Raw genomic sequence first — 11,735 nt, 5'->3', positions numbered from 1 at the left:
CTTTCTGATGCTGAGAAAAGATATGCACAGATCGCAAAAGAGGCCTTAGCCATCACATGGGCATGTGAGCGCTTTCATGATTATATCATGGGCATACATGTTCACATTGAAACGGATCATAAACCATTACTTTCGATATTGCAATGCAAAATGCTTGATGACTTGTCGCCACGTTTGCAACGATTGAGAATTAGATTGATGCGCTATTCTTATACTTTGACCCACACACCAGGAAAATTTCTCGTCACAGCCGACACATTGTCGAGGGCGCCTCTTCAGATTACTGGACCTTCTGAACTACAAGACGAAATCGAAGCTCACGTACGTTTGGTAATTTCGCACTTGCCAGCTTCTGATTCACGACTATCATAACTATGGACAGCACAAAAGAATGACGAAACATGCCGAAAGTTGTATCGCTATTGTGCTACAAATTGGCCTGACAAGGTTAATAATCAAGATCCTTGCTATCCATATTATGCACATAGGCATGAAATTACAGCCCAAAATGGCTTATTGATGAAAGGATCAAGGTTAATAGTGCCCAGTAGCATACGAAGAGAGATCCTAGATCGAATTCATGACGGACATTTGGGTATTTCCAAATGTCGAGAACGTGCCCACCAATCAGTTTGGTGGCCCAAGATATCATGCGACATTGAGAGCCACGTCCGTTCCTGTAAAACGTGTGCTAAAGAATCAATCAATCGTCATGAACCTCTGGTACCGTCTTCCCTGCCAGCCCGCCCGTGGCAAATAGTAGCGATGGATATTCTTTACCATGAACGTGTTGGTACTTGATCATTACGGATTATAATTCAAGATTTTTTGAGCTGCTGGAATTGAATAACCACACATCAAACACAGTTATATGCGCCATGAAAACTGTTTTCGGACGTTTCGGCATTCCCGAAACAGTACGTTCAGACAATGGCAAACAATTCGATGCTAAAGCCAAAGAATTCCAGGCTTTCGCCAAGCAATATGGGTTCAACACCATCACTTCCAGTCCCAGATTTCCGCAGAGTAATGGCTTTGTGGAGGCTGCGGTTAAGCGGTACCGGACATTTGGGCGCCGACATTTAGGCGCCGGTCATTTAGGCGCCGGTCATTTAGGCACCGCCACTTAGGCGCCGGGACAGTTAGGCGCCGGGACAGTTAGGCGCCGCGACATTTAGGCTCCGCGACAATTTGGCGCCGCGACATTTAGGCTCCGCGACAATTTGGCGCCGCGACATTTAGGCTCCGCGACAATTTGGCACCGAGACATTTAGGCGCCGAGAAAATTAGGCGTCGCGACATTGCCGCAAAATTTTCATGAAAGATTTGAGATATTTAATAAAGGAACATGACAAGTACTTTTAGGCTTATATTCTTTTTATTCAACTGACATCAGAGTTCAACGATGTTGTTGTTTGTCTCCATTGGCTTCCCAAAATAATACGCCTTTTCCAAGATATTGTTGTTCATCTTCATTGACTTCCCAAAATAATATGGCCTTTCCAAATTATTGTTTATCTTCTTTGACTTCCCAAAATAATATGCCTTTTCCAAATTATTGTTTATTTTCTTTGACTTCCCAAAATAATATGGCCTTTCCAAATATTGTTTATCTTCTTTGACTTCCCAAAATAATATGCCTTTTCCAAATTATTGTTTATTTTCTTTGACTTCCCAAAATAATATGCCTTTTCCAAAATATTGTTGTTTATCTTCTTTGACTTCCCAAAATAATATGCCTTTTCCAAAATACTGTTGTTTATCTTCTTTGACTTCCCAGAATAATATGCCTTTTCCTAAATATTGTTGTTTATCATCTTTTGACTTCCCAAAAAAATTTGCCTTTTCCTAAATATTGTTTTTATCTTCATTGACTTCCCAAAATAATATGCCTTTTCCAAATATTGTTGTTTATCTTCATTGACTTCCCAAAGTAATATGCCTTTTCTAAATTATTGTTGTTTATGTTCTTTGACTTCCTATAATAATATGCCTTTTCCAAAATATTGTTGTTCATGTTCGTTGACTTTCCAAAATAATATGCCTTTTCCAAAATATTTTTGTGGTTATATTCATTGACTTCCCAACTTAGGTTAGGTTAGGTTATGTTTATTTTTATTATTTTAAGATTGTTTTGTAAAAACAAGTAAGGTGTCGTGCCCTTTAATGGGGGTTGCGAACATAGTCATGCAGTGACGCACAGAGACAATACACGGGTTGCCAAATTGAGAGGTCATTACGAATTTTTAGAAGCAATAATGGAAAAATTATTGGCACGTAAATGGCTCGACGCCTAAATGTCGCGGAGCCTAAATGTCACGGTGCCGAAATGTCGCGGCGCCTAAATGTCGCGGAGCCTAAATGTCACGGTGCCGCAATGTCGCGGCGCCTAAATGTCTCGGCGCCTAATTGTCTCGGCGCCTAAATGGCGGCGCCTAAATAACCAGCGCCTAAGTGGCGGCGCCTAAATGTCACGGACCGGCGGTTAAGGTGGTCAAGGCTCGCATGAAGAAATCTGATGACTTACAGCTCGGATTATTAGCCTACCGTACTACACCGCTTAAGAATGGTTATAGTCCCGCTCAATTACTCATGAGTCGCCAATTACGTACAACCATTCCCACACACTCTGCGAATCTAGAACCTCACGTACCACCAAGAAATGAACTAGTACATAAAGAGACCGCTTTAAAACAGCTACAGAAACACTATTATGATCGCCGTCATGGTGTTCATACCCTTCGCGACCTCGCTCAAGGAGAACAAGTATGGATTACGGACATGCGGACCGAAGGACGGATTAGCGGCAAATCTCCAGAACCGCGTTCCTATATCATCTCGACGCCACACGGACTACTGCGAAGAAATTGATATCATATTATTCCGCTCACGGCAGGTACTACGCCGCGTGACGATCGCCCTGTTGTTGAAAATACCAACCACGTCGAAGAGCAAACTCATCCTACGTCGCTCTCCGACAACGATCAACTTCAAGACAACACTTCTCCGGTGCCGCTGCAAAGTTCATCCCAACATCATCGTGATGTCCCGCGCAACAGTACGCTGACCGCTCCAGTCCAAACGCGATCGGGACGAATTGTTAAAAAACCTAATAAACTTGATCTATAAACAGTATTAAATCTTTCACCCTGTTTTTCAAAAAAAAAAGACAAAAAAGGATGTTGTAATATAGTCTTATTGTTTAAATATCGCGCCTAGCGCCACAGCCTACTTCATATTCAACTATCTTTGTTATATAGAACTATATGTACGGAATAGTCTCTAGTCTCCAGTACGAGCTAGACATGTAAATGTAAAAGTCACTGTCGTCGCCTTCTCAATAAAACTTAATAATTTTCCTCATTAACTTAAATATATTTTGTTGACATCAAAATATAACAATTTATATTGAGTTAGTTTTTTTAAGAAAGTTATTCAAACAATTGAAGAATATTTTCGCATTCGAATAACATATGTCTGTGAATTTGACGCTATATATGAAATGTTTGGACATTAAAATTGTACCGGTATATGGATTCAACATTTTATTGTGACAAAAATATATTCAATATTATTGAATAAATTATGTGACATTTAATCAGTATGTATGTTTTCCCATTAAATTTTTATAGTTTATTCTAAATATTGGGTATTCACAATCATGATAGTGAAAGGTTTTGGGGATAATCTATAAGATAATGAATTTCATAGATTCCCCAATTTATTTTGTGCAAAACATTGAGCCTGTAGAGGCCGCATTGTACTCACAATACTATCGAATTTTAATTTCAGTATTTTATCATTGTTATTTACAACATTATTTAAAGGAAATATCTCATTCAGAAACGTAGAATTTACTGTAAATATCCAATGACATTTAGAAAGTCTCTAGAAAAAACTCATTTTGAACGTTTATCAATGAAATTGTGGTATATTTTATGTTTTGAGTAAAATAGTTCATTGAACAGTTAAACTATTTATCTTCATCAAAATATCTGAGACAAACCCTGCTTTAAGAAAGCTACGATTACAAACATTTCATAATTGCTGTTTCTTATATTTGATGTTTATTTTCTTTAATGTAAAACAGTTTATTGAAAAAAACTTTGAATATATTAAACGTGTATGACTTTAATTAAGTTTAAGTGCCAAAATCTCATTTGAACAAATAACTTCGTATATGAACATTTTTGAAATATATATGGTTCTACACAGTTGTTTTAAATTACGATTGGAATTTTATGAATGTACCCTACTTAATTTGGGCGTTAATTTAAGCGTGTATGGGTCCCATAAAAGTTTGATTATTAGATCAATTTGTCATTGGTTATCAACTTTAAATTTGAGATAAATTAAAATGGAAAATTTATAATAATCTTCGAAACTGTCATAGAAAAGATGAAGTTTTGTTTCGTTCACTTGATATGATCCAAATGAAAAGAAAATGTGTAAATGTCATTATAACTTCCAAAGAGCTTGTACCTTATCCTTCTAAGTGACATTATTCTCAGTTTATCCTTTGAAAACTACTTGTTTTATTATTTTATATATTAAAAAAATCAATCGATGTTTAGTTTATTAATTGATCTTAAATGCTCTTCCACGCTGCACGTGATTTCGATGCGAGAGCTTACTATATGAAAACTGATCCAGTATTCATAGATTAGTTATCAAATGTTTAAATATATGGATGTTTGATTAAGGTTTTTGGGAACCGCTCTTTTGTTAACAAGTTTCCCGGTAACGAAAGTGAATTATTTTTTAAATATAAGCATTTTAAAAAGCTATTTGATATTATATATTGAATAATGGTTTTTCTAATAATACAAATATAGAAGCCGGTTATTCAATCAAATTTCGGGGCAAACTAACGAGCAAATCCACTAAAGCGCAATCGCAATATTATTGCAAAATATAAATGTATCGTCAAAATTGTCTTTGGTGCGTAATCCACTTTTAATGAATTAAATTCAACTTCTTTAAATTGGATAAAATCTCATAAATGGCGACCAAAGTGGCGATTGAAATTCCGTAGAAGTATATGGTAAAAATGGGACTGAGAAACCCGAGAGACAACGAAGTCGTCTCTTGAAATTGATTTGAGTCCGTCAAAAGAAATTCTTGGCTCCTTAAGTCTTCAAAAGTTTTTCTAATAGTTCCTTGACGAGTCTCCATAAACATTAGTATTCTGAAATAAATATTTTAAATCATTAGTTAGCATAAAAAGAAGTTATTGTGATTAGTGGACATCTTTTTATAGATAAAGCCATTATTATTATTATTATTATTATTATTATTATTATTATTATTATTTTTATTATTAATATTATTAATATTATTATTATTATTATTATTATTTTTATTATTAATATTATTAATATTATTATTATTATTATTTGAAATCAATAGAAACTTTTGCATGTAAATACATTTTTTATGAAGTATTTCTTTAGAACTTGTACATTTTGAATTGTGACGCACTCCTGTAAGTCCTGCAGGTTCTGTGAAACTAAGTTTGAAGGAATACGACATACTCCATCAATCCCACTGCCGACTTCCCCTTGTCTACCGGAGGTGATTTGAGCCCAACGCCCCTTCCGTCACTTTCATAGTAGCCTCATTTCCTCTCACTGATTATACACATCTCGAAACCTAATCTGCAACAACCTGGCCCCTGCATGATATCTTTCCGTAACTCGAATCATTTGTGTCAATGCGATATAATCAGTCATTATTGGGATATCAGGGATATATATATATAATTTTAGAAGTAGGACTGGAGAACGGTTAGTATTTACTACAATCCAGCCCAGTATAGAGCCCCTCCCTTCAACACGTAAGGAAAGCTACCTTTCGATGACGTTGCTGACGGGGACGGAGAAAAATACGTTATTCGTTTTTACCTCTGTCGCTATGACCCGCCTCTTCTTTCATATCCCCCTTGTCGGGTAAGGGGGTCCGGGACTTTTAGGCCAGCCCCGATTACTCTGTTCTTCATTCCTACTCCTAAAATTAAATCTATCCCTGGATATATATGAGATATGAAGGTACCCTCCCACTGGACTGAAATTCCATTCAACCGAATTGCTATAAAGTATTGAAGAAGCTAGCACGAATTGCTATAAAGTATTGAAGAAGCTAGCACAAAGGTGGATTTCGAAAGCGTCCCTTTCATCCGAATGACAGTGATGCTCACCGCATTTTCCTGTTGAGCATGATAAATGTTAGGATGAGGCCAGGAACGAAAGTAAACGAAATATTAGTTGCCGAAAGGTAATATGTTCTATATTTTAGATGGGTTATGTTAGGTTTGACTAGGGTTATTGAGGTTAATCTAGGTTAGTTTATATTCGGTTCGGTTTAGTTAAGCTAGGCTTGAGTAATCAAGGTTAGGTTAGGTTTTGTTAAGCCAGATTAGAATAATTTATTTTACGTTAGGATATGTTAAGCAAGGTTAGTTTAGGATAATTTATGCTAGAATGGGATGGGTTACGTTTGGTAACTCAAAGTAAAAATAAATAGTATTAAATGAATGAAAAATATTTAGGTTCGGTTAGCGTATAACAAAAACATTTAGAGGATTCAAATTAAAATAACTGATTCTGTAATAATGGATTTGAATAAAAATTGAAGATTGATCATTGGTTTCCTTCACTAGGTTTACTGCCTGAGTATACAATTTTTCACTTTAATTAAATGAACTGTTATTAAGGGTTAATTTACAAAAAGCGTCTCCGTGTTTTAAATAAATTTTAAATCAATCGTTTTTTCGGTAGAATGAGACCTCCAATTTAATTAATAAAAAAAATAATTAAAAAAAGTGGGTGCTAGCATTTCAAGTAGAAAAAATCTTTGGTTTTTGAATTTTGAATTTCTGGGCACTTTATCGATTGTATAATGTCATGTTAAAAGTCAATACGGTTGAACGTAAGGAAGAACACGCTTATATACATTTTGGTAACATCAAGTACAGTACTTACAAATAGTTGATGTTTTCAAGTATGTCAGGAGGGAGTTGTTTGTTTATAAGATAATGATAATATTTTGCTTCGTAAGATTCTTTTCCAATGTACAATTTTCTTCTTGATTTCACCAAGGCGGGTTTAACATAATCGAGTATGGATGTCTCAATGTATTTCTTATCTGCAAAAAGCGAAGAAGTGCCACGGGGAAAAATGTCTTTAAGTATAGAACTCGTAATAGTATCATCGTAAATGAACCCATTTTGTTCAATCTTTTTCTGAAGTTTGGTGCTAAAAGACGAATTTCTCTGAATGAAAGAAAAATAGTTGTATAGTTTTCTGTTAGATAGTATTGAACTTACCCGAACGGGTCGAATAGCTACTTGTGGGAGGGAAAGGGGCGCGTGACTATCTAACTCGTCACAACACTTCCACTTGCTTTTTACTTTTTAAACATTAAACATTTATAGTACCATAAAATATATTTGATTTGCTTTATGAAACTTTATGTTTTTTTAAATGAGTATCATAGAATATCTCCCACATGAAGCTTCCAAATTGTCAACTACACAAAGAAAGTTTTTCGCTCATGCGTGAAATGTATTCTGACTTTTCTCTATTTCTTGTGCTAAATTGTTTTCTTAATTTCTAGTGGTATAGAAACGTAAAGCTCGATACCTCACCGTCGCTAAAGGAAGTAGTCCACTTAGCCTTGCAAAACCGTATTGTTACCGTTTTAAGTTCGTAAATCATCCGAAAGAGGGCGCCCATTACCTACGTCTGAAAGCATCGTTATCAGATGGCGTTCTGTTCGTATTTGGATACGTGACGATACGTTAACGATATGGTTTCACAAGGCTTAGTGGACTACTTGATTTAGTTTTCGAGTTTGGGGCTCTAGTGTACATCTCCAAATAACCACTTTAATGAGCTCAGTCCTGTGCGATTGAAAGCGCACAACCATTGCTTAACCGGAAGTATTACGACGAATATGGAAGTGGAGGGTTTTACCTTCAGCGCCATGTGAATAGGAAAATTTTTCGGTATCATTAAAGTAATGTCTTTCTGCTCACAAAGATCGTCAATGGTATTTATGTATTTTGTTTTTGATAATAGCATTTCCGATTTCAAAGCACCAGAAAAGCATCTGGACAAAACAGTGCACCCGAGTAACCATCCGCACAGCAAGAACCTCGGTGATTTCGAATTGAAGTACTAGAAACTGTTTTCCAGGAAATCCGATAAATATTGCCAAACATACTGATTGAAGTTAGCCATTAAAGCAGGTATGCACCCTAGAAATAATTGCATTATTTGTGAAGTAACTAAGTTTTGTGACACGTAAAAATCACTGTCTCTTTAATTAAAAAGTCAACTTTTTACGATCCGCATATATACCTCTCTGATCTCCGTAACTTTCCGCTAAGGAAGAGGATGTTGCCAACGACGATGCCATAGACATGATTAACAATGCCGTAGCGATCAAGCACCACGTGGGCATATCTAAACCATTTACCGATAAACGCGTGTCGTGTTCATTTACTGTGTTTAAACATGTTGCAATGCGATTGTTACCCATTAAGGCAGTAGGAGAAACGTGATAAAGAAAAGCGTTTTCGGGTTCTAATGAATAAGTTACGTCAGCCATATTAATAACCTATAAATGTTAGTACAAACGTTAAAAATATAAAGAAAGAACTACAAACCCGGGATGTACATGTACAATGAGAAAAGTTTACTTTCCAGTACTCTTTTCGTCATTTTGGATAAGTCGTTAGGAAGGATTGGTATTGTTCCAATCGCTCAAGCAAAATCATATGTTTTTATAGAGATAAGCACAAGGTTTTGCACGTTTTGGAAAAGTGTACGGGATTTCGAAATCCAATTTGATTTCTTCGGAGTTCGTTTGATTTCGTCCGATTTGAATTGATTTCAAAATTCAGTAAAATGGTTTTACTGAATAAAATCCTACGAAATTCGTCGGATTTTGAGATTTTCCCCGTGATTTCGACAGATTTTGCTATATTGCCCTTGATTTCGTTGGATTTTCAGTTATTTCCCGTGATTTCCATAGATTTTTCAGACTTTTTAATTTTGATTTCTTGAAATTTGTTATGGATTTTGCGATTTTTTCACTGATTTCGTGATTTCTTTATTGATTTTGTGATTTTTTTTACTGAATTTGTGATTTCGTTACTGATTTTGTGAAATTTCGTTACTGATTTTGTGAAATTTCGTTACTGATTTTGGATTTTTATGGGATTTCGAAATCAGAAGAAATATACGTCTGATTTCTTTCCGGATTTCTGATTTTGTTATTGATTTCGGATTTCTTAAATTGGATTTCGCGGATACACACAAAAAATTTGAGTGTTTTTTTGGAGTGAAAATGGTGTACTTTTTAAATACACCTATATAACACCTAACATTTTCACATGAATAACAAAAACGGTGTTATATTGGTATTTTAAAGGTGACCATTATCTACGAAAAAACGCTAAGTTAATATAGGTGTAAAATGTATCTGGAATTACTCCTTTTTCTCAAAAAGGGTGTTATAAGGGTAGATCTCAGACTTTAAATTTTATTTTTTAGCACAATTCTGTAAATTTTTAATTTCTATTTATAGTTAAACTGTCTCATACAATAACGCGAGAGCGGCAAGAGAGGCGAGAGAACAATTTCGCATTTTTTCACTGATTTATGATTATTATTAATATTAGTATGAAATAGTTTAATATTTAGCGAAATGGAAGTTTCAAAAGAGCGTAATTCAAGAAAACACTTTTTTACAAATTAAAAACATCCAAAATAGAGTTTCGTCACGTTGAGTTTTCCGGACAATTTAAGGTGTAAATTCGGTAATATAAACCTTTAAAACACCATTTGAAATTAAACACGGAAATTAAATAATAATACTGCGGGATAGAAAATCAATAACTTGTTTCTTAAATGAGGTCTTCCGTTTCTGTTTTAATTTTGAAGACAATCCAAAGATTATAAAGTCAAGGAAAAAGACTTAATTGTTCGTATTAAATTAAATATAACAGCATTTTTAAAGATGATATTTTCTTTAGAAAATATTTTTATCCCTGAGTAAAACGTAGCTAAGAAATTGGTGATCAGGTGGTATGGTAGCTTTATAAAACCTGCTAACTGTGTAATGTGACACTTTTAAAAGCGTTACGCGGCATTCTTAAAAGTGTTACGCGACACTCATAAAGGCGTTACGCGACACTCTTAAAGGCGTTACGCGACACTCTTAAAGGCGTTACGCGACACTCATAAAGGCGTTACGCGACACTCATAAAGGCGTTACGCGACACTCTTAAAGGCGTTACGCGACACTCTTAAAGGCGTTACGCGACACTCTTAAAGGCGTTACGCGACACTCTTAAAGGTGTTACGAGACACTCTTAAAGTTGTTATGCGACACGCTTAAAAGTGTTATGCGACACGCTTGAAAGTGTTATTTTAAGCTCGCAAAGGTGCTGAACAACACACATAAAAGTGTAACAATTATCTTTTAGTACGAAAGACGAGTTGAAAAGGTGTTAAACTGCACCTCTGTTGAACAATTTCCATTCTTATTTTCGACACCCATTGTTCAAATAGGTGTGTTTAAATCCTTTCAGCTTAATATCTAAAGAACAGTTTCTAAGTCTACCTTATTTGACATCTCCCATAAAGTTCTATAATCATTGTTTTGACACATTGCGTCCCGGGTTTAACATTTCTAATCTAATCAAACAAGGTTAATTTATCGTTAAGTGCTCACGACGCCCACACTCTGCGTATACGGTCCAAAGTATCGGTTATCGGTTGAATTAATAGTTTAGAGAACCCATATAATAACAAATTTTCTTCTGCACTAAAATTTCGTGATTCTGCGGATGTAAATTTGAACTACAGACAAACCTTTCATTAAAAATCCATAAATATCTCAACAATTTACTGGAACATGTTTATTTACCATAATTTAAATATCAATTTATCTTTTTAAGCATCATCTTACAATAATAACAAGGGATATGTTATGGATTATGGATTATTTCACCTTTCCCTTATAATTAGATAAGCCTTCAAATCGTTAAATAATGTATCACCTTGCAACTCTGTTATTATCAGAGAAATTTTAGAAATGAACACTTAAGTTTAGTCTTTTGAGGCTATTTACCACTGTTCGAAAAGCGCCTAAATTGCGGGAGGTTGGTCAAATGGGACCTTCAAATTATGGTTTCGGTCTGTGTAAAATGTGGACCAATAAAAACTACATTTAAAGGTGATAAAACACTAAATATTTTTGAGTGTACTGTGAAAAGTATGTGTAGCATCTTTAGTGAATGTAGCACGAAGTGGTAAAGGTGGCAAACTGTATTAAAATCACGCTGTAATACAGGCTTCCTACAATATTTCACGCCTTTTCTGCAGTATTTCCCACTTCAGTAGTTCAAATTCACGCCATTTGAAGAATATTGGAAGAACATACAAACACTTAAAGAACACCTTTTAAAAATATTATTTTTAAAAGGTGTAAGAAATAGCTCAATGAGGCGTAATAAATGTGTCAGTGTGAAATATTTTTAAGATGCAGTGTTAAAAATGGTCTATTTAACACTTTCCGAGGTGTTGTTTAACATCTTTAAATTGAGACGAAAGGTGCTAAATCACACCTTTTAAGAATGTAATATTCCATTTCGGCACTATTTCACACTTTAAGCCAAAAATGACGCCTTTTGAAGAATATTAGAAGAACATACAGACACTTTAAGA

Source organism: Phalangium opilio, unplaced genomic scaffold, assembly GCF_054372755.1.
Source record: "Phalangium opilio isolate 3A_F unplaced genomic scaffold, DU_Popi_V2 ptg000040l_1, whole genome shotgun sequence".
Lineage (NCBI taxonomy): Eukaryota > Metazoa > Arthropoda > Arachnida > Opiliones > Phalangiidae > Phalangium > Phalangium opilio.
The sequence above is the reverse complement of the archived record's forward strand: the minus strand, read 5'-3'. Positions refer to the sequence as shown.